A 21,580-nucleotide genomic window follows, 5' to 3' on the forward strand; every position below is an offset into this window, starting at 1 on the left:
GTCATTGTGTTTCATACTTATTATTCATTTCTCAAACAACTAGCCCATTTGCTTTATAAATAAGTATTATTGGAAGAGGTTGAATGTCCACCAAATACCAAAATACCAAGGAGTTTGCTTTGCCAAAACAGTCGTGAGGAATCTGATTTAGATTTAGAAATGTTGAAAGGAATATTAAATTAGTCAAGTTCAAAATTATTTTTGTTTGGAAAATAAATCAATCTAGTCTAATAAGTGTTTAAAGAAATAGAAAAAATAAGTTTTCTGATTTTAATTTTAAAATATTAAAATGTTTTAAAATGTTGGACTAGTATCCCCAAGAGTGTTTGTCACACATGTTCCTCATGTTCAGGTTCGTGTTTCTTGCCATGTACTGCTTTCTTTGCCATTGGTTGGACCGTTTCCTTTCTTGTACTTTCTATTGAAACATTTTAATAATGATCTGAATCCAATTGGTCTTGGCTTTCTCCTTTAACTCCCATCTCTTTTTTTCTTCCTTTCTTGCCAGTTTGGGAACATGCCACAGTATTCCAAATCCTAAATACCACCATACCATTTATGGAAGGATTCTCCTCTTAAGTTTCACCTTGTTATAAAATATTAGCATAGCAGAGACACTGGAGGGAAAGAAAAGTAAAATAGAAATCAAAACGTCATTATTTTTTCTCTGGGGATTGGTAATCACTTCAAAATTGGTAATCACTGCAAATCACTGAAAATGTTACTCTTAAACAAACTGATTATAAACAACAGGAAGGCATGAGGAAGCTTCCCTAATGAATGAGTTCACCTTACCTCTCAGCCATCCAACAGTCAGAGGAGCTGTGGGGAATTGCATCCTCCCCACTCTGGCTGATTAAAAGGCTGACTCCTTCCTTAAGTTTCCTGGAAACCCCAGAAAGAGACACAGGTGGAGGGTCCCCAAAATGAAAAATATTACAATCTGGAGCAGGGTAAAGCATACTGAGAGAAATAAATCTTCCCCTTTGGGAAAAAGATAAAGAAGCATTGCTTGGAAAATAAATATGTTTTTGTAGCATTCAGTACTCAAATTACCATGTTAAACTTTCAATAAAGTCTCATTAATTCAGCCTCATAGAATTAAAATTTTATGTTTCAATATGCAAGACGAGGACACATGAGGAAAATATTAAGCCAGATGACAGGACAACCAGGTCAGAAGGAAAGAAAGCCCCACAATGGAGTGAAGAGTTTTCCTTGGGAAAAGGCACATTTTTCATTGTTTCTGTATTTCTAACAAGGAAGGGAGATCCAAAATTGTGTGAAAAATCTGTTTGGTTCAACAAAGTCATAACACATACTACTAAAGGGACATATACAGAGAGAAATTATTCTGTCGATCACCAATGTAAAGCTCTTCTTTAAATGGAAAGAGAAGTGCAAGGGTCAGATCAGAGTGAGCAATTTGTGTTTCTGTTTATGCAATAAATGACAAGGCCTTCTAAGAAGAAAAAAAAAAAGAAACTGATATTTTCAGTGAAAGCAATATTGTTTTCTTCCTCTAAGCGGAAAATACACAAAGAAGTTAGACTAATCTGGTAGAAATAAGAGGTCAACAACTGGCTCCAGTGAAATGTCTGCAGAGTACTTCAAGTGAAATTAACCAGTAAAGCAGTTCAAATATATAAACACTTGGTTTAAATATGAAAGTATGTGTGTGCATGCTATGCAGTTCCATTTCTACTCATTGTTCTTTAAAAGTAGACAGAATTCTGAGATAACCGACAAAATCTCCACACCTTGGTGCACAATCTCTGTATAATCCCCTCCCTTTCAATGTGGGCAGGACTAAAGATATGATAAACGTCACATCCATAATTAGATCATATTTTATGTTAACGGTGAAGGGTTTTTGCAGATATAATTGTAGTCTTAATTCAGTTCATCTTGAGTTAACCAAAGCTGAGATTATCCTAGGTGGGGCAGACCTAATCAGATGAGCCCTTCCAAAGAACTGGTCCCTTTCTGAAATCAGAGAGGTTCAAATCATGAGAGCAATTCTCCTGTTAGCTTTGAGAAAAACAGGTAAGTTGTGAGAGGATCCATGGGGGCAGTTTTATGGCAAGGAACTCTGGGCAGCATCTAAGAGCTGAAAGTGAACTCTGACCAATAGAAAAGAATAAAAAATTGAACCTGTGTCCCACAACTGCAAGGAATTAAGTTCTGTCTACAATCTGAATAAGACTTATGAAAACCCTGAGCCTCAGATAGGACCCTAGCCAGGATGTCATATTGATCTCAGCACTGTGATGCCCTGAGCAAAACCCCAGATAATACATTCCAGACTCTTGATCTACAGGATCTGTCAGACAAAAATATACATGTTGTTTTAAACTTTAAAATGCTACTACCATTTTGGAAGAAAATTCATCAATTCTTAAAAAATTGACACAACCTTACCATGCAATCATCAGTTGTGCTATTTGACAGTTACCCAACTAATTTCAAAATTTAAGCCCACAAAAAATCTTGTATGCAAATGTTCATAGCAGCTTTGGTGATAATTGTCAAAAAGTAGAAGCAACTAAGATGTTTGTACATGATCAGACTAAGGACTTTGTTAAACGAAGCAGAACAAACTGTGCTGCATTCATCGGATAAAATATTATTTAATAATTAAAAACACATGCGTGTGCACACACACACACAAAGCTACCAAATTATGAACATGTATGGAGAAATCTTAAATATGAATTCCCATGTGAAAGAAACTAATGTGATAAGGCTATATACTGTATGATTCTAATTATATGAGATTATGGAAAAGACAATCTAGAGAGTGAAAATATCAATGGTTGCTATGGGTTTCAGGGAAAGGGAGAAGGATGAAATGGTGAAGCAAGAGAGATTCTAGGGATAGTGAAACAATTCTGTGTGTTACTGTAACGGTGAATGCATGACATCATGCATTTGTTGAAACCCATGCAACTGTACAGTGTGAAGAATGAAACTTAAACTACAGACTTTAGTTGATAATAACACATCAGTATTGATTTATGAATTGTAACAAAGATACAACACTAGTGCAAGCTGTTAATAATAGGGAAAATTGTATGCATAGAAAACGAAATATGGGAACTTTGTCCTAGCTGCTCAATTTTTCTATAAACCTAAGACTGTTCTAAAACATAAAGTCTATTAATTTTTTAAAAAGTATCTCAAATGATAATGAGTTTTGTTCACAGAAAGAGGGCATGGTGAGTGTTTGGCAAACTGGAGATTTTATATCTCTTCCAAAGGAGACTCTCACTACTCAACTCTGCAATTTTTAACATAGAGGAAAATGGAGCCAATATCTCAAGATATTCTGATTTCTTAGGAAAACAAAACAAAACGGTTTCTTCTACACAGTATTCTTATTTCAAAATATTGAAAATCAAGTCAATTTGACAAAAATTAAAATATATGTTCTAGTTAGATTTACAACAAAACCAAAAAAGTTCTACTTCTACTTACAGAAAATTCACTTGTTTGTAAACTGGCAATAAATTAACATGTGGCTATGGCAAGTTCCATTTTGTTTGATATTATTCACACAGGAAAATTCAGTCCTAAAATAAATCAGCACATCATGTGCCAGGGTTTTGTCTTATATAAACCGATTTCCCAAAAGTTGAATTGTATCTGGGATATTTTCTTTTTGGTTTATTCAACAAAATCTAATTTAGTTTCAACGAACCCTTTTTGTAAGTACAGGAAATCCTCTTCCTCTGTCATTGGAGTTACAAATTATACCATTAAAAAGATCTATTTTGGGCTGGGTGCGGTGGCTCACGCCTGTAATCCCAGTACTTTGGGAGGCTGAGATGGGTGGATCACTTGAGGTCGGGAGTTTAAGACCAGCCAGACCAACATGGAGAAACCCCATCTCTAGTAAAATACAAAATCAGCTGGGTGTGGTAGCACGTGCTTGTCATCCCAGCTACTTGGGAGGCTGAGGTAGGAGAATTATTTGGACCTGGGAGGTGGAGGTTGCAGTGAGCTGAGATCACGCCATTGCATTCCAGCTTGGGCAACAAGAGTGAAACTGTCTCAAAAAAAAANTACCATTAAAAAGATCTATTTTGGGCTGGGTGCGGTGGCTCACGCCTGTAATCCCAGTACTTTGGGAGGCTGAGATGGGTGGATCACTTGAGGTCGGGAGTTTAAGACCAGCCAGACCAACATGGAGAAACCCCATCTCTAGTAAAAATACAAAATCAGCTGGGTGTGGTAGCACGTGCTTGTCATCCCAGCTACTTGGGAGGCTGAGGTAGGAGAATTATTTGGACCTGGGAGGTGGAGGTTGCAGTGAGCTGAGATCACGCCATTGCATTCCAGCTTGGGCAACAAGAGTGAAACTGTCTCAAAAAAAAAAAAAAAAAAACAAAAAAAAAAAAAAAAAAAAAAAAAAAAAAAAAAAAGATGTATTTTAGTTGCATTAGTCAAATGGTGGGTATAATGCAGAGACATACGTAGAATGAATGGTGGCCTTTAAATCCCTTGATGTCCATATTAGCATCAGTTAAGCCACAGTGCTACAGTGTGGTTTATTCACTCTATTTTTTCTAGCCACAAGACTCATGAGAGAGAGGAGTCCAGTATGAATTAATGAAAAATCCAAATGGCAAATTGCTTTTAAAAAAGTTAAATTTTATATCCAAACACATAAAGGAATTGCAAGCAGTACAGCAAAATAGTGCTTAAGTGGAATTCCCAGACCATTAGCTGTAATGGAAATACAAGCACCCATTGTAGAAAGGCACGCATTAAAACTTGTGTAATTAGAATAGGCAATTATAAAAATTTAAAAAATATACTTGATTACACCTTACATTTGTGTTTATTGTAAATACACAGAAACACAAAACCAATATATACCTGACTAGCAATGTTAACAAAGCTTATTATATCATAGCTAAGAAAATGTTTATTGAACTATGAAAAATTACTGATGAGCTTTCCAGATAATGTAACAATTAAGATTTGGTCCCTTCTCTTAACGAATTTATATTTTACAGAATATGTTAAAATAGTTATATTTTAATAGAAGTTGAGTAAAAAATATGTTTTGAGAACCCTAAAGGTGAAAAAACTAATTTCAAAAGAAATGAGAGAAGGCTTTCTCAAAAGAGGTAGCATATGAGATGTATTAAAAATGGAAGATTCCAACAGAGAATGTGCAAGTAAATTCAAATTATGATACAGAGTTTGGAAAATGTAGGTAAGGCTTTGTGTCCTTGACAGATAATATATTCAGAATATTCTATTTCGTTCTCCCTGAATATATGGTAAAAGGATATATATCAACATGTCACTAAAGTTAGTGGTAGTGGAAGATAAAGTAATTTCTGGATTTATGTATTTATTTTAGAATAATGTATACAATCAATACACTTTGATTATTAGGCTCTGAAGAATACAAAAAGGTACAAGGAAGGAAGAAAGTATAATTCTATACTACTCTAACACAATGAGAATTAAAATTTAGTTATCATAATTCTAGATAATTATTGATGTCCAAATGTAAAAAAGATGAATTGCAAGATGGATGCATAGATAGAAAAACAATTGTAAGAATTGAGTCAAACTATACCTGTTATTGTTAAAACAGCATTCACTTTATTGAATTATTCATAATTTGATTTAATCAAATGGAAAAAAGCTATATGACATAGGAAGAAATAGCCAAACTACAAATTATGTTTTATCACACAAAAAAATACTAGCTGAAAGGTCATTATAACTTTTAAAAAGCTGTTAAATAATGAGTTTTTTAAACTAAATAATTTGAATTTCGCAGTATTAATACATATTCTTTCATGAAAGATTGCATCATCTCTTTTTCAAGCCTTCTGCCTCCTTCCTTTTATCTACCAATTTTAATGCTGATACTTTTCACCTTGTCAGGGATTTTAATATTTACATTTATTATCTAATCACTTTTTTAGTTATTTAATCTTAGTTTGATATTTAAATAAATTTGATACTTGTACCACTTGTATACATCGCCTTTCAATTACCTGCTTATTTATTTCAATTCATTATTGTTTGACTTTCAATTCATTATTGTTTGACTTGATTGCATCCTCAAATAACTTTCTTTTTTCTTCATTTTTTAAAGACCATATGACCTCTCATTTTTATTATCTTAAATGACTAGCTATTGCCTATATGTTATAAAGGGTGCTTGATGGCATGTATTTGTGAGTAACCCGTTTGTTTGGTCCTCACCTATATATATAGCCATTGACTCTTTATGTTCTTACTATAGATACTATAGAAGAGAAAGATGAAGTCAGTCTATTTTTCAACTCTTGTTGGCGACTTGCTTTTCCACCTGGAGGCCTGAACAATACCTTCATTTGTGATGGTATTGTTGTTAATGCAGTAAGTTAATGCAGTAAGTTAACCAAATTTTATAACAGTATTGAGGTAATGACCTAGAACATATTACGCTCCTTTAAAAATACATTATCTGTTTTTTCTTCCTCGATGCCTACATACTGCCTTTCTTACTGTTGTTTCTGAAGTTCAATAGCTTAACAACAGTATGTTTTGATGTTGAGCACTCCAAATCATTTTTGTTGTCATACATACAATGTGTGTTTTCACCATATAGACCCAGTGACTAATTTCCTAACAATTTTTCCATATTTTATTTCTGAATTTTTGGTGTTAAATCTTGTATTAGTTAGCTCAGGCTGTCATAATAACATACCAGAGACCAGGCCAACAAAACAAGAGAAACTTGTATTCCTCACAGTTCTAGAGGCTGGAAAGTCCAAGATGAAGGTTCAGCATGTTGAGATTCTGGTAAGGGCTGTCCACCTGGCTTGCAGAAGGCTACCTTCTCACTCACTGTGTCCTTACATGGTAGAGGAAGAAAAGGAATGCAAGATTTCCAATATCACTTTTTATAAGAGGATCAATTTTATCTTGGAGGCCACACCCTCATGATTTAATCTCGATTTTATTATCTCTCAAAACTCTATCTCCAAACATGATTGTGAGTTCTATGACTTGAACATACAAATTTTGAAGGGACACAAACTTTCAGTCCATAGAAAATATATTGAGATAGATATATATTTTATACACATACACACACACACACACAACACATATATTTGTCTATTGTGTATATAATAGATAAAATATATTCATAACAAATACATTGACTTGTCAATTTCAGGAAACAAGTAAACTGTAGGTTGGTTACATTGGTTTCCTATGGTCTTTGTATTTGTCATCTTTTCCTGAATTACTTTAGTCTCTTTTTTCTAACCCTTCACAGCAACTGTATCATTTTTTTCTGTGCAATATGTTTTTGATTAAATTAACTAATATTTGGCCATGTCTATTTCGTTATTTGTTGTTTCCAATGCATGATTACTTTATACTCAATGTTTTCCCTTGGTGCTGCTTTAAAAACAAAATCTCACACTTTTCTCATAAGTAATGTTCATTATACACTTATTTCATTGAATTCAAACTATCACCTAATCCTTATCAGATGGTACAATTTTAGAGAACTCTTTTATTGAAGTAGTTTCTATTCCTTTGGTTATGTTTTGCTCACACTACATTTGAAGAGTTGCTAGCTCATTTGGTTTTCATCTTGCTCTTAATATGGGCAGCTAGATTCAGGTAACTTTGTGTTCTGACGTAGTTAGGGCAATTGTTTTTGATATCTTGTCTAGCTTATCTAGCTGGACCAATAGGTATGGCCTTAACTTTTCCAAGTCTGTGACATAATATTGCTGATGAAATTATACCTATTGTAATATTTTAAACTTTGTTTATTTTTCTCTACTTGATTATGAAATGAAGAAGGAACCATTTGTGCATCAGCTTTATTGTTTTTCATCTTTACCCAGCAACTCCAAGGCCATAAAATTAAAGAGTAGTTATTGGTAGGACACAATTTCCAAGACCCAAAAGGAGGAGACAGCAAGAAGAAATTTGTTATACGTGAAGGAGAGTTAAGTAAGCTTTAGAGAAAAGAGTAAATTTGAGGTATTTTTCAAGAACTTGATAAGAAGAAAAGATTTTTAGTTTTAACTGGGTATATTTTGCAGGCTTTAAGGAACAATAGTAAGTGGCCATGTAAGTTTGATTTCAGTTGTAATGATGAAAATTAATGTATTATGTTTCTGCACATTAACTGACAAGCATAAATAAATAAGAAATAATTTTTTTTGATTAAAGACATGTGGAAGACTGAAACACATTATATACATATAAATAAATAGATGTTAATAATTCATGGTAAACTATATGAACATTAACTTCAGGATATGAGCTTAATTATTTAAAAAATGACATTTATGAACTACGTAAATTGATATCCAATTAACTTGCTGCAGCTATCTTATTAAATGTCAATTAAATGTATTAACATTCTATACAATTTCATATATCAATATGAATTTAACTGTACCTTTATTGCCATTGTAATTTTGAGTTAATTACATGGATAGATGATTTATCTTTTGTATAACTATTAAGTCTTAGGCTCTGTTCTTCAAAAAAATAAAATTGGTAGCTTTAAAACTCTGAAATAAATCTCAAAGCATCACTAATTTTTTGTCTTTATAGAAATATTTGTGTTGAAGCAAAAGGCAGATTTCACATGGTTTGTGGTTTCTAGATAGCATTTTCTACTCTTTTTAAAAACAAAATATGAAGCACCTACATATGCATAATTAAAGCTATTATTAGGTCTTTCAGATTGTTTTTATTTGCTATTCCGATTTTGATTACTGTCTGTCTAATTATAGGAAGATTTTCTGATAACTGAGAAATATCCTAATAAAACAGGATACAACATACCCTATTAAAACACATACATTTTGATTATTTTGATAAAACAAGTTTTATTTTGCTCCAACAATTCCCTGAATGTCTATCATGGTATCAGTCACTTACCAAGTTTGGAGTAGTTGAAAAGATTATGGGTTTTATAACCAGATAATTTGGGGATCAAGTATCTCTCATACTAGTTTATATTTCTTTGGCTGGAGAAATGGATAACATTTATGCCATTTTAGCCTGTTTCCTTATTGTTAAAATATGAGTAACTACTGCATATTGTTGTGCTGAATATTAAGTCTAAGTATATGCATGAAAACATGATACTATGAATAATAGGTATGAAAATCCATAATCAGTAAATACTTGCTTTTATTTCTATCATTTCTAAATTTTGGATTTTTGAAACTACTCCATTGATTGGTACATACCACAAGCCTACTACCAAATAATTTTACATGTGATTTACGAATGGTATGAATCTCAGGGCAACTATTAGTCTAAAAATCTGCACATGAAAGATAAATTAGTTATATAAATGTGAGCATGTACAGGATCATTGTCTTGTCTCATTTACCTTGTTAAAATAACATATAAATGATGAATGATTAACTCCATACTTGTACAAAACAAGAACCTCTTAGGCATATATTTGCTTATGGTTCAAGTGCTCACAAATTGATAAATCCAAATTCAAAATATTGAGAAAAGAGGTGCCAGAGAATCAATTCCTGGCTCTGGGCTGAAAGATGGCCATTCAGCAGAGGCATGAAAGTAAATCTGGCGGTGGGACTTTTTGCTTTTCTGCTTTAGTTTCACATAGCTCAGTGCTCTCGGCAATGTGACCTGGTTACCACGTTATTGTGTGAAATTTAGAGGTATGTTTCAATTGTAGAACCACTTTTTCTATTAACTATTCCCATTAACTCTGTCTAATGCCATTTTTCCATCTTTTCAACCTTCACATTTCTTCTGTGTGAAAAAAATGATGAGTGGTAGACTCTTCACCTTTCCTCCCCTTTCTCTGCCTACACAGTGATGACCACCTCCCTGCTTGACAACGTCACTTGTTACTTTGCTAATCTCTGCCTGTTTAAGTCTTCTCTAAAACCGCCAATAAAATCACCTATAAAGCCATCAGTTGTCAGGTATGATAATGAATGCCCATGGAAATAAAATCACCCTGATGAAATAGAAGGAAACCTAAAATCCTTGCCCATGTGCTTCCAATTAAAAATTTTTCCTCTGGCTTACCATTATTTATAGCACTGTTAATCATGGAATTCACATGGAAATAAATGTATTTCTTGTCGGTGATAATTCATGAGGCCCATGAGCGTATAAGTGCCTCAAACAGAACATCCTACGTGGTGGTTTGAGACTGAGGGTCACTGGGGACGGATGTAGCATGCCGGGAATGGATTTCACCTGCAGTTTCACAGTGGCCCCGTTGAGCTCTGGGTCTGACTGATAACGATGAACAATTGTGACCACCAGAGGAAATTAGTAGAACAATTGCAATGTGACTCTGCAATATCAAAATTGCAATATGTATGGATGGCGACCCTTTCCAGTCAACTAAGCAATGAAAATAAGGTTGCTGCTAGTGGTCAGAACACCAGCATTTCGACAAAAAGCTTTTTTAGCACCTCTAGGCCACATGGCAGGTAGGTAGCAGGCAGAAGACTGAATTGGAAGCTGCTAGATTTTTATTTTCTAAGATTTAATAGCCTAAGGTCGTATTTTACTTCTTCCCGGAGTTCTCAAGTTTGATAGGCATTTCAAGGATTTCTCCCCCATTTCATGGACACAAAAGATATTCATGAAAAGAGAAGGACATTATTAGTCCTAATGACAGTGTTCATGCATTGACTGCATCTTCAGGCACTTTATATATTTACAGCTCACAAAACAGCTTTGCAATGTAGGCATTTTTTTTACAGTGATTTTATATGTGAGAAAACTGTACCTGAGAGACTAAACACTGAGTAAGCTATTATCCAAACAGATCTATTTGTCTCTCGAACTCAGATTCTTTGAGCTATACCATTCTGCTCATGAGTTAATTGACTAACTCATGAGTTCATATTTTCCATATCATTACAGATCTCATTCCTATTACCATATTGTCCCTAAATCTCCAAATTTTTCTTGCATAATTACATTAATACTATTTTTCTGGAGGAGTCTGTAGAAGTTTAGTCACTCAAGAGTATTTCCTTCTGTGTTGTCAGGAATATCTTTTTGTTGGTACACTCCATGCATTCTCTAAATTATCTGATTTTCATTGATTTTGACTGGTGAAATCATCTATTAGTATTAATTAGGAATGAATACATGAATGCTGTGTCTGCTATTGCATGCCTGATACGGAATGGCAAGGTAAACATTTGCTGCCTCAAGTACTTCAAGTTCCTACATCTTTGTTTTGAAATGTTTAGTGAGTTGAAGTTCTCCTGCATTTTACATCCTATTTTTCTTTTTTCCACACACAAACACAGACATGTTTGAGTAACCAGTTCTCTAAACTCTAAATATATTAGGAATAATTATAGCAATGATGATTGTGCCAGCCAGAAGTTTTAATGTACATTCATAATTTATTTAAACCACCTGTTGTGTTTCATTAAATCATCCTTCAAACACTGCAGCTATCTCTTGTTTTTTAAAATAATTAACAGTTGTTCTATTGAAGTTGCTAAAATCTTGCTCAATTTATGTTATACATTTTCAACACAGCCTTTTTTCTTACTTTTAATTATTTTAAAATGATTTTGTAGCATTTCAATTTTAAACCCATTAAATATTTCCCTTAAGTAATAGATTTTATCCAATAGTATTTAGTAAATTATACACATTTCTTAACAATGGTGAGCATGTCTAAAATTCCAGAAAAGTCTTATTATATCTAAGTTACTTTGTGTTTAATTGATTAGAAAATATTATGTATTCATAATTAACTCTACTTACTATGTATAAATATTGGGATATTTCCTAAGAGAACTCAGATATATATTTGCTATCTCTCTAGCAAGTGGGAAGGCTGAAACTGTCTACTGCCTCTTGATTCTGACAGTTGTGGAACCCCTAAATCTGTTTCCTTTAGGCCTCCTGGAGAAACTCTACTGTTGCTTGGATTAATATAGGCCAGTATCTAAGGTATCTTATACTGAAGTAACCTAAATAAAGTTTCTGCATATTTTTGCCAAAATCATGAAAAAATGATTTCTCTTTGACTGAAGCTTTTATTTACTGCAGGAACTTATTGCTGATCCTGTGGAAGGGTTTTAAGAAATTTATTTTATTTGTTCTAAGACCACCACCTTTCTTTTTTAAAAGTGCCTTTGAATAATCCAATCACTCTGGTATTTCTTAGGTTGCTATGATGACACATTCCTGGATTCCAGTCTTCCTACATTTTAGGCATACAACATAGAGGCAGGGGATAAAGTCCAGTGGATGAATTTTTCAATAGTGAAGGTGACTAGTAAAACCTTCCCCATGTTTTCTATAGCATAAGAGGAGCGTTTATAGTTTTCAACAGAGTTTTAAGGGGATTTGTGAATCAAAATAGAACAAAATGGTCTTTTATGCAGGTGTTTAGGCATATTATAAATAGGTTGATTTCCACTGCCATTGAAAATTTAATAGAGAAACCATAAAGCATGTAGAAGATAATATAGGAGAATATCCTTATGACATGGGGTGGACAAATATTTCTTAAATGGAGCAGAATTCACAAAAGAAAGTTTTGATAAGCTGGATGTCATTAAAGAAAGGAATTAAGAATTCCTTTCCATCAAAATAAACTATTCAGAGAAATAAAATGTAAAACAGAGAAAGAAAATGTTTGCTATGCACACATCTGACAAAAGACTTATATCCAGTATTTATAAAGAATATCTTTAAAGCAATAAGAAAAAGACAAAAAACACTTTATAGAAAAAAACAAACACGAAAAATAGCACAGGCAGTTCACAAAAGAACACATCTAGAAGGTCAACACACATATGTGAAGTGTATTGGTTCTTTCTCATGCTGCTAATAAAGACATACATGAGACTAGGTAATTTATAAAAGAAAGAGGTTTAATTGACTCACAGGTCCATATGGCTGGAGAGGTCTCAGGAAACTTACAATCATGACAGAAGGGGAAGCAAACATGTTCTTCACATGACGGCAACAAGGAGAAGTGCTGAGCAAAAGGGAGAAAAGCCACTTACAAAACCATCATATCTCATGAGAATTCACTCACTATCACTAGGGCAGCATGAGGGTAACCATCCCCCTTATTAAATTACCTCCCATCAGGTCCCTCCCACGATACATGGGGATTATGGGAAATGCAATTCAAAATAAGATTCGGATGGGAATGCAGCTAAACCATACCATAAAGTTTTACAAAATGGTACTTCATTAGAGAAATGCCAATTAAAAGGCAATGATATCAAAGACATACCAGTATACGCTCATCAGAATTGCAGCCCAGTCTCCTGAGTCTAGTATCATCATCACACCTCTCCAGCTGACCACAAGACCCCAGAGGGCAGAAGTGATACTGTCAAGTGTGAGTCTTTCATGGTCTTTCTGGCACTCTGCTCTGTTTGGGTCACAGAGGTGTCCTCATCGTGGTGCTCTCCACTGATCCAAGGCGTGGACACCAAACTCCCCCACGGTAATGATCAAGAAGGCATCATCTGCCATGTCCATCCAAGACCCTGCCATCTCCTGATATGCAACAGGAAAGCTTCTTGTCCTCATCGTGGTGCTCTACACTGACCCAAGGCTTGGACACCAAACTCCCCCACGATAATGATCAAGAAGGCATTGTCTGCCATGTCCATCCAAGACCCTGCCATCTCCTGATATGCAACAGGAAAGCTTCTCTGAGAATCATTTTTTTCTCATTTGTAAGCTAACTTGACATTAGTATCTACCAAGTTTTGTGTGAGGCTTAAATGTAATAAAACATGTTAAACCAAAAAATAAAAAATAAAGAATTGCTTAAATTAAACAAACAAAAAAAGAGAAAATAAATAGACAATAGACAATATTAAGTGTGTTGACTAGCATGTTGAACAATTACAAGTTTTAATAATTAAGGGTAAATTAAATATTACAAATACTTCTGAAAACTTGTTTCCAGTATCTATTAAAACAACACATCACCTAATATTTTGTACACACACACACACACACACACACTTACACAAGATAAATTCTAAATTGCAATGTGTCTGTGTTTCAGTCAACTGGTATATCCATATATACGCATTGAAAGATACAAAGAAGAATGTCAACAGCAGCATCATTTATATTGGCCCCAATTTTGTCATATTTTCCAATGCTCCTCACAAGTGAATTGGATACGTAAATTGTTGTATAGTCAAAACAATGAAGTACTGTACATGAATTAAAAACAACAAATTACTCCTATTTGTAAGAACAGAGATAAACCACACACATGATTTTGAGTTTGAGTAAAAGAAGTCACTGATGAAAGAGTACAAACGGCTGCTACTAAGATGTATTACTCGAGTGAGATGGTATCTCATTGTGGTTTGGATTTGCATTTCTCTAATGATCAGTGATGTTGAACTACTTTTCATGTGTTTGTTGGTTGCATATACGTATTCTTTTGAATAATGTGGCAATTCCTCAAAGACCTAGAGGCAGAAATACCATTTGACACAGCAATCCCATTACTGGGTATATTCCCAAAGGAATATAAATCATTCTATTATAAAGATACATGCATGTGCATGTTCATTGCATCACTATTCACATTAGCAAAGATGTTGAATCAATCTAAATGCCCAACAATGATAGATACAGACAGGATAAGGAAAATGTGGTACATATGCACCATGGAATACTGTGCAGCCATACAAAGGAACAGGGTCATGTCCTTTGCAGGAAGGTGGATGGAGCTGTAAGCCATTATCCTCATCAAACTAATGTGGGAACAGAAAAACACCACGTGTTCACACTTACAAGTGGGAGCTGAATGACGACAACATGTGGACACGTCGGGGGAGCAACACACACAGAGGCTTGTAAGGATAAGGGAAGGGAGAGCATCAGAAAGAATAGCTAATGGATGCTGGGCTTAATACCTATGTGATGGAATGATCTGTGCAGCAAACCACCATGACACATGTTTACCTATGTAATAAATATGCACAACATGTACATGTATCCCTGAGCTTAAAAGTTTAAAAAATATGCATATGTATGTGTGTATATATAAACTTACATATGTGTATATATATGCATATATACACACACACACACACATATATATATATATGTAGCTATAAAACCAAAAAATTAATACACAGTGTTAAAGGCACAATGGCACTTATATTTCACTGGGTGGGCAATGACCACAGGAGGCTATGAGGCCAAGTGCTGGGCTGCTGGAAACGTTATACATATTAATCTTGGTGGAAGTTGTCTAAGTGTGCATACTTTGTAAAAGTTAAACTGTACAAGTGATATTGGTGTACTTTATGTGTTACACTTCAATAAAATAAAGTTAAAAAAATAAACACTAGACAAATAAAGACAATATCTAGCAAGGAGCATAGGAAGTTCCCAAGGGAAAACTATTTTTCTCAGTTTTGTAATTGCTGTATGGGCAGAGCCAGATTAAATATGACTAAAGCAACACTATCTAGCTATAATTTGAAGAAACCACTTTGAGAAAAACAAATATATTTATTCCTGTTCATTCTGCCATTTTACTTTCTTTTTTTCCCCCTTCCACCTTTGATTTTAGGTTGAAGGGGTATATGTTCAGGTGTGTTCCATGGATAAGTTGCCTGACATGGGGGTTTGGTGTACAGATTATTTCATCATCCAAGTAATGAGCATAGTGCCTGATAGGTAGTTTGTTGATCCTCACCCTCCTGCCACCCTCCACCCTCCGGCAGGCCCTGATGTCTATTGCTCCTTTCTTAGTACCTATGGGTAGTCAGTGTTCAACTTTCACATTGAAAGTCAGCAAGTTTCCTGCTCTGTAAAGTCACATAATATTATCTACTTTATAGGATTATTAGGGAAATTTCATGATATAATGCAATACAAGTGCTTATCACAGTGCTTTCCTGATATCGTAGCACTCATATGCTAAATATTATTGCTATTATTACAATCATCATCATCATCATTATTATTATTGTTTAGACAGAGTCTCACTCTCTCACCCAGACTGGAGTGCAGTGGCACGATCTCAGCTCACTGCAAGCTCTGCCTCTCGGGTTCACGTCATTCTCCTGACTCAGCCTCCTGAGGAGCTGGGACTACAGGCGCCCGCCACCACTCCTGGCTAATTTTTTGTATTTTTAGTAGAGACAGGGTTTCACCGTGTTAGACAGGATACAATCATCATTATTTTTATCTATATAAGCATTGTAGGCACTGAGTTGATTTTGTCCATTATGAAATTTAAAGGTCAATTTTAATTGAAAATTATGGTCCTTTTCTTACTTTTCCTATGCATTACAAATTTCCTTCTAAATGTGTTGCAAGACATAGTTAGAAAATTATTTTGGGTTTTGTAAAACACAGTTAATAAAATGTCCTGTAAGACTGTTTTAAGAACGTGCACACACTTTTTATAGCATCATCTGTTATTGTTTAGTATTTTCTCTAAACATGCAAGCATTTTTGAACTAGGACCAACCAACAGTACAAAACAAACCAACCAATGTAATTTGATTACTTATTTAGAGCAGTTTTTAATGTCCTGATAATTAATTTAAATGTATACCCTACGAATCTAGTTTTGGTCAACCTCTTTGGCTATATTAGTGTCTACATTTGAAGCGCAAAGCAAAACAATGACTCTTTTGTGTTGGGATCAGGCCCTCAAAATCTGGTCATAAACTGGCCCCAAAACTGGCCATAAACAAAATCTCTGCAGCACTGTGACGTGTTCATGATGGCCATGACGCCCACGTTGCAAGGTTGTGGGTTTACCTGAATGAGGGCAAGGAACACCTGGTCCATCTAGGGCAGAAAACAGCTTAAAGGCCTTCTTAAACCGCAAACAGTAGCATGAGCGATCAGTGCCTTAAGAACATGCTCCTGCTGCAGATAACTAGCCCAACCCATCCCTTTATTTCAGCCCATCCCTTCGTTTCCCGTAAGGAATACTTAATCTATAGAAACAATGCTAATCACTGTCAATTTATTGCTGTCAATAAATACGTGGGTAAATCTCTGTTCAAGGTTCTCGGCTCTGAAGACTGTGACACCCCTGATTTCCCTTCCACTCCACACCTCTATATTTCTCTGTGTGTGTCTTTAATTCCTCTAGCGCCGCTGGGTTAGAGTCTCCCTGACCAAGCTGGTCTCGGCACTTTTGTAGTAATGTAATTCATCTCTAGCACTTTGATTTGATTTTTTTTTCAGAATGAGTTGTATTTTGTCAAATAATATGGTCCCTTTACTTCAGTTTCACATCTTTATTCATAGGAGATGGATTTTTAAGACTGCAGAGTCAGTTGATATTATAATACAATGGTCAGTCCTCATGTTGCCCAGGAGAAAACTGTGGTCCAGAGATGCTTAGAACTTGCTTTGAGTCACTTTTTATAAGATAGATACAGACCTAGAACCCAGGCCACCTGAATCCAGATCCCTTGCTCTGTTAATTGCTCCATGTTGCTCTAGTATACCCTCTCTGTGCTGGGAATAACAAGACAAATGTTCAAAGAGACAAATAGAAGAGATCCATCAATATGTTGAGTTTCTGGAAATGAATATCTAACTCAGAGAGGTTTTTATCTAGCAAGCTGTGATCTTAACACAAACTAGAAGGCTAAAAGCAATGCAGCCCTACCTTGCTTAAACCATGAATTAGCCATATGGCAACAGAAATAAAGTTGTTAATCACTTACATAGACCTATCATCTCTTATTAGGGCTTCTTATTGTCAGAAGGTTTTGCTACCGACTGTTTGAAGGATGATTTTCTTCTTTGGAAATTTCAAAGGCATTGAAAGAGAGCATTTCATGTAATTCCATGAGATCTTTGTGGTATTTCTATGCTAGAGAAGATAGGATCTCCAGAATAAATACATTAAGTGTCAGGCAATGAAGGGGTGAAGCCAAATTTTCTGTAATCACAGTTCTTTCTAAAGTCATATATCCCCTATAAATGAGATAATAAAGTAACTCACATTGGTTCCTTCCATTCCCTGGAGTTTAAAGTGTATTAATGGCTGTCGGATTCAGAATAAATACACTGGCTGCAAAAATCATTATGTGAGTTTTATTTTCCAAATATCAATTTGGCTTCTAAGCACTCCAATAACTTACCCTTAATTTCCAGATTGGAGCTTCTGAGAAAAATAGTTAACATTTGGGGAATCATTTATTTTCCCCCCTCTTATGATAATGAAATGTGAATTTAGCAACTGAGTTTATCGAATTTGGCATTAGAGCTGATTCATCTCTTAAAAAAACGTATTTTACATATTGAATTTCATCCTTTTAGGGATAACAAACAATAAAAAGTACAATGAAAAAATTAGTTTGAATGGGTGAATGAATAGACCCTTTCTTCTCTTTATTGAATTTAATAGTATCATGTAAACCCCACCCAGTCCCTCTGCTAAGATTTTACACTCAGAGTTAGTGAGCATAGTTGTTAAACCAAATTACATCCTTCCCGGGACAAAAGTTTAAATTTCCTCATTTTTAAGTTTGCATACACTGGGACTTTTATATTTCAATATGCCATAAGTGGGAAAGGTCAGAAATGGAGGTTGAATTGTTGGGATATTAAGAGCAGTGTGTGTTATCTACATGCCTGACTGTGTGTGGATCCTAAGCATGACTTGCTGACAAAAATGCGTTTTGTATCACTAAATCTCATTTCCATTGACATGAAAGGAATGAACTGGCAAGAGTGAGAAAAAGACAAACTGCAGCACATGACTGTAACAGATCAACAATTCATACTCAAAGTCCAAGGTCTTGTAAAGTGGTCAAAATATTCACAAAAGGTTAGTTTTACATTCAACAAGCAATCATTGTGTTTCAACCACTTGGGTAGTTTTGTTTGTTTGTTTGTTTTTTGTTTTTTTGTAGTTTATTGTTTTTCTTTCTCAAATCTCCTTTTCTACTCAGGCAAGTCATAAAACAATGCATCCTTTTATTGCCTTTTTCTCTTTTTTTTTAAACTTAAGTTCTTCCCTTTCTATATTCATACTTTCTTTCTTTTCTTCTTCCTACCTTCTCTTTCTTCTGATTTTTGTAACTGTAACATAATTCCATAATTGCTGAAAGGCTAGAATAATTAAATAAGTATTTATAGTCTCATTTCTCAGAGACAATAACAGATAATATTCTAATATAGTTACTTTCAAAATGTTCTTTTTATTGTAAATGTTTGTTGAGTACAGAAATACAAAGAAATAAATTAGTTAAGATCATAGTATATACAGATTTCATGACTTATTTTACTTTATACGTATTTAGATTACATACTTAAAATTAGTTTTCAAAGTTTACTTTTTTCTTAGTTCTAAAAATAATGATATTGATTTACTGATGTTCCAAGTTGTGATAATAAGTGTTTTGCCTTGTTTTGAGTCAAACTAAAGTTTATAAAATATATTACTTACATGAATATACACATTAATGCTGCACATTTTTTCATAAATGTGAATTTAACTCACTTGTGACAGTGATAATCTTGAGCTACTACTAAATTAAATATAAAATTTAAAATACTTCAGGTGGAGGATGTATACTGTACAGGCATACCTTGGAAATATTGCAGGTTCATTTCCAGACCACTGCAACAAAGCAAATATTACAATAAAGCAAGTCACACAATTTTTTGTTTTCCAGTGCATATAGACATTGTGTTTATACTGTAGTCTGTTAAGTGATCAGTAGCATTATGTCTAAAAAACAGTGTATATACCTTAATTATAAAATACTATATTGCTAAAAAATGCTAACAATCATGCGAGCCTTTAGCGGGTTGTAATCTTTTTACTGACAGCAGGTCTTGCCTCCATGTTAAAGGCTGGTGACTGATGAGGGTGGTGGTTGCCGGAGATTGGAGTGGCTGTGACAATTACTTAAAATAAGACAACAATAAAGTTTGCCACATTTCTTGACTCTTCTTTTCATGAAAGGTTTCTCCATAGCATGCAAAGCTGTTTGTTATTTGGCATTTTACTCACAGTAGAACTTCTCTCAAATTTAGAGTCAGTCCTCTCTAACCCTGCCACTGCTTTATCAATGAAGTTTATGTGATATTATAAATGCTTTGTTGTCATTTCACCAATGTTCACAGCATTGTCACCAGGAGTAGATTGTCCTCAAGAAATTACTTTCTTTGTTCATCCATAACAAACAACTCTTCATTCATTTAAGTTTTATCATGAGATAACATCAATCCAGTCACATCTTTAGGCTTCACTTCTAATTCTTGTTCTCTTGCGATTTCTATCACATCTGCAGTTACTTCCTCTATTGAAGTCTTGAGCTCTTCAAAGTCATCCATGAAGGTTGGGATCAACTTTTTCTAAAATCCTGTTAAGGTTGATATTCTGACCTCCCATGAATCATGATTATTCTTTCTTAAAATTGACAAGTTATAATTGTACATGTTCATGGGGTAAATAGTGATATTTTAAAACATATATAGTGATCAGATTTGGGTAATTAACACATTCATAATGTAAGGCATTTATTATTTCTTTGTGTTGGGAACAAATAATCTTAATAGCAGCTAGAATGATGAAAGATCCAGGAGGTTTTCAATTGACTTTGCCCAGATCTATCAGAGGAATCAATATCTATGGTAGTTATGGCCTTACAAACTGTATTTTTTAAATAATAAGATATGAAAGTCAAATTTATTCTTTGATGCATGGGTCACAGGAGAGATGTTGTGTTAGCAAGCATGAATACATTAATCTCCTCATTCATTTCATCAGAGCTGTTGAGTGACTTGGTACATTGTCAATAAGCAGCACTATTTTAAAATAAACTTTTTTTCTAAGCAGTGGGTCTTGAAACTAGGCTTGAAATATTCAGTAAACCATGCTGTAAACAGGAGTGCTGTCATCTAGGCCTTGTGTTTTCCTTTATATCGTACAGGTACAGTAGATTTAGTATAATTCTTAAGGACTTAGAATTTTTTAAATGGTAAATGAGCATTGGCTTCCACTAAATGTCACCAACTACAGTTAGTCCCTAATGAGAATATCAGCCTGTCCTTTGATGCTTTGAAGATAGACATTGAATTCTCTCTAGCTATGAAAATTCTGGATGGCACTTTCTTTCAATATAAGGTTGTTTTGTCTACGTTGAAAATGTGTTGTTGAGTGTAGCTACCTTTCCGCAATTGTCTTAGTTAGATCTTGTGGATAACTCGCTGCAGCTTCCACATCAGAACTTGATGCTTCACCTTGCACTTTTATGTTATAAAAATGTCTTAGACAGGGCACAGTGGCTAACACCTGTAGTCCCAGCATTTTGGGAGGCAAAGGTGGGCAGATCACTTGAGGTCAGTAGTTCAACACCAGCCTGGCCAACATAGTGAAACCATCTCTACTAAAAATACAAAAACTAGCTGGACATGGTGGTGCTTTCCTATAGTCGCAGCTACTTGGGAAGCTGAGGCAAGAGAATCACTTGAACCTCGGAGGTGGAGGTTGTAGTGAGTCGAGATCATGCCACTGCACTCTAGCATGGGTAGCAAAGCAAGACTCAGTCTGAAGGCAAAAAAAAAAAAC

General features: G+C 34.6%; 1 pseudogene; it reads left to right on the forward strand.

Annotated features, from left to right (window-relative positions):
- Window positions 1-10,290: 10,290 nt before the first annotated feature.
- The window catches only part of LOC108530787 (60S ribosomal protein L23a pseudogene), a 97,561-nt pseudogene continuing 86,271 nt past the window's right edge, over window positions 10,291-21,580 (forward strand).

This window comes from Rhinopithecus bieti, unplaced genomic scaffold, assembly GCF_001698545.2.
Source record: "Rhinopithecus bieti isolate Rb0 unplaced genomic scaffold, ASM169854v2 scaffold_6782, whole genome shotgun sequence".
Classification (NCBI taxonomy): Eukaryota; Metazoa; Chordata; class Mammalia; order Primates; family Cercopithecidae; genus Rhinopithecus; species Rhinopithecus bieti.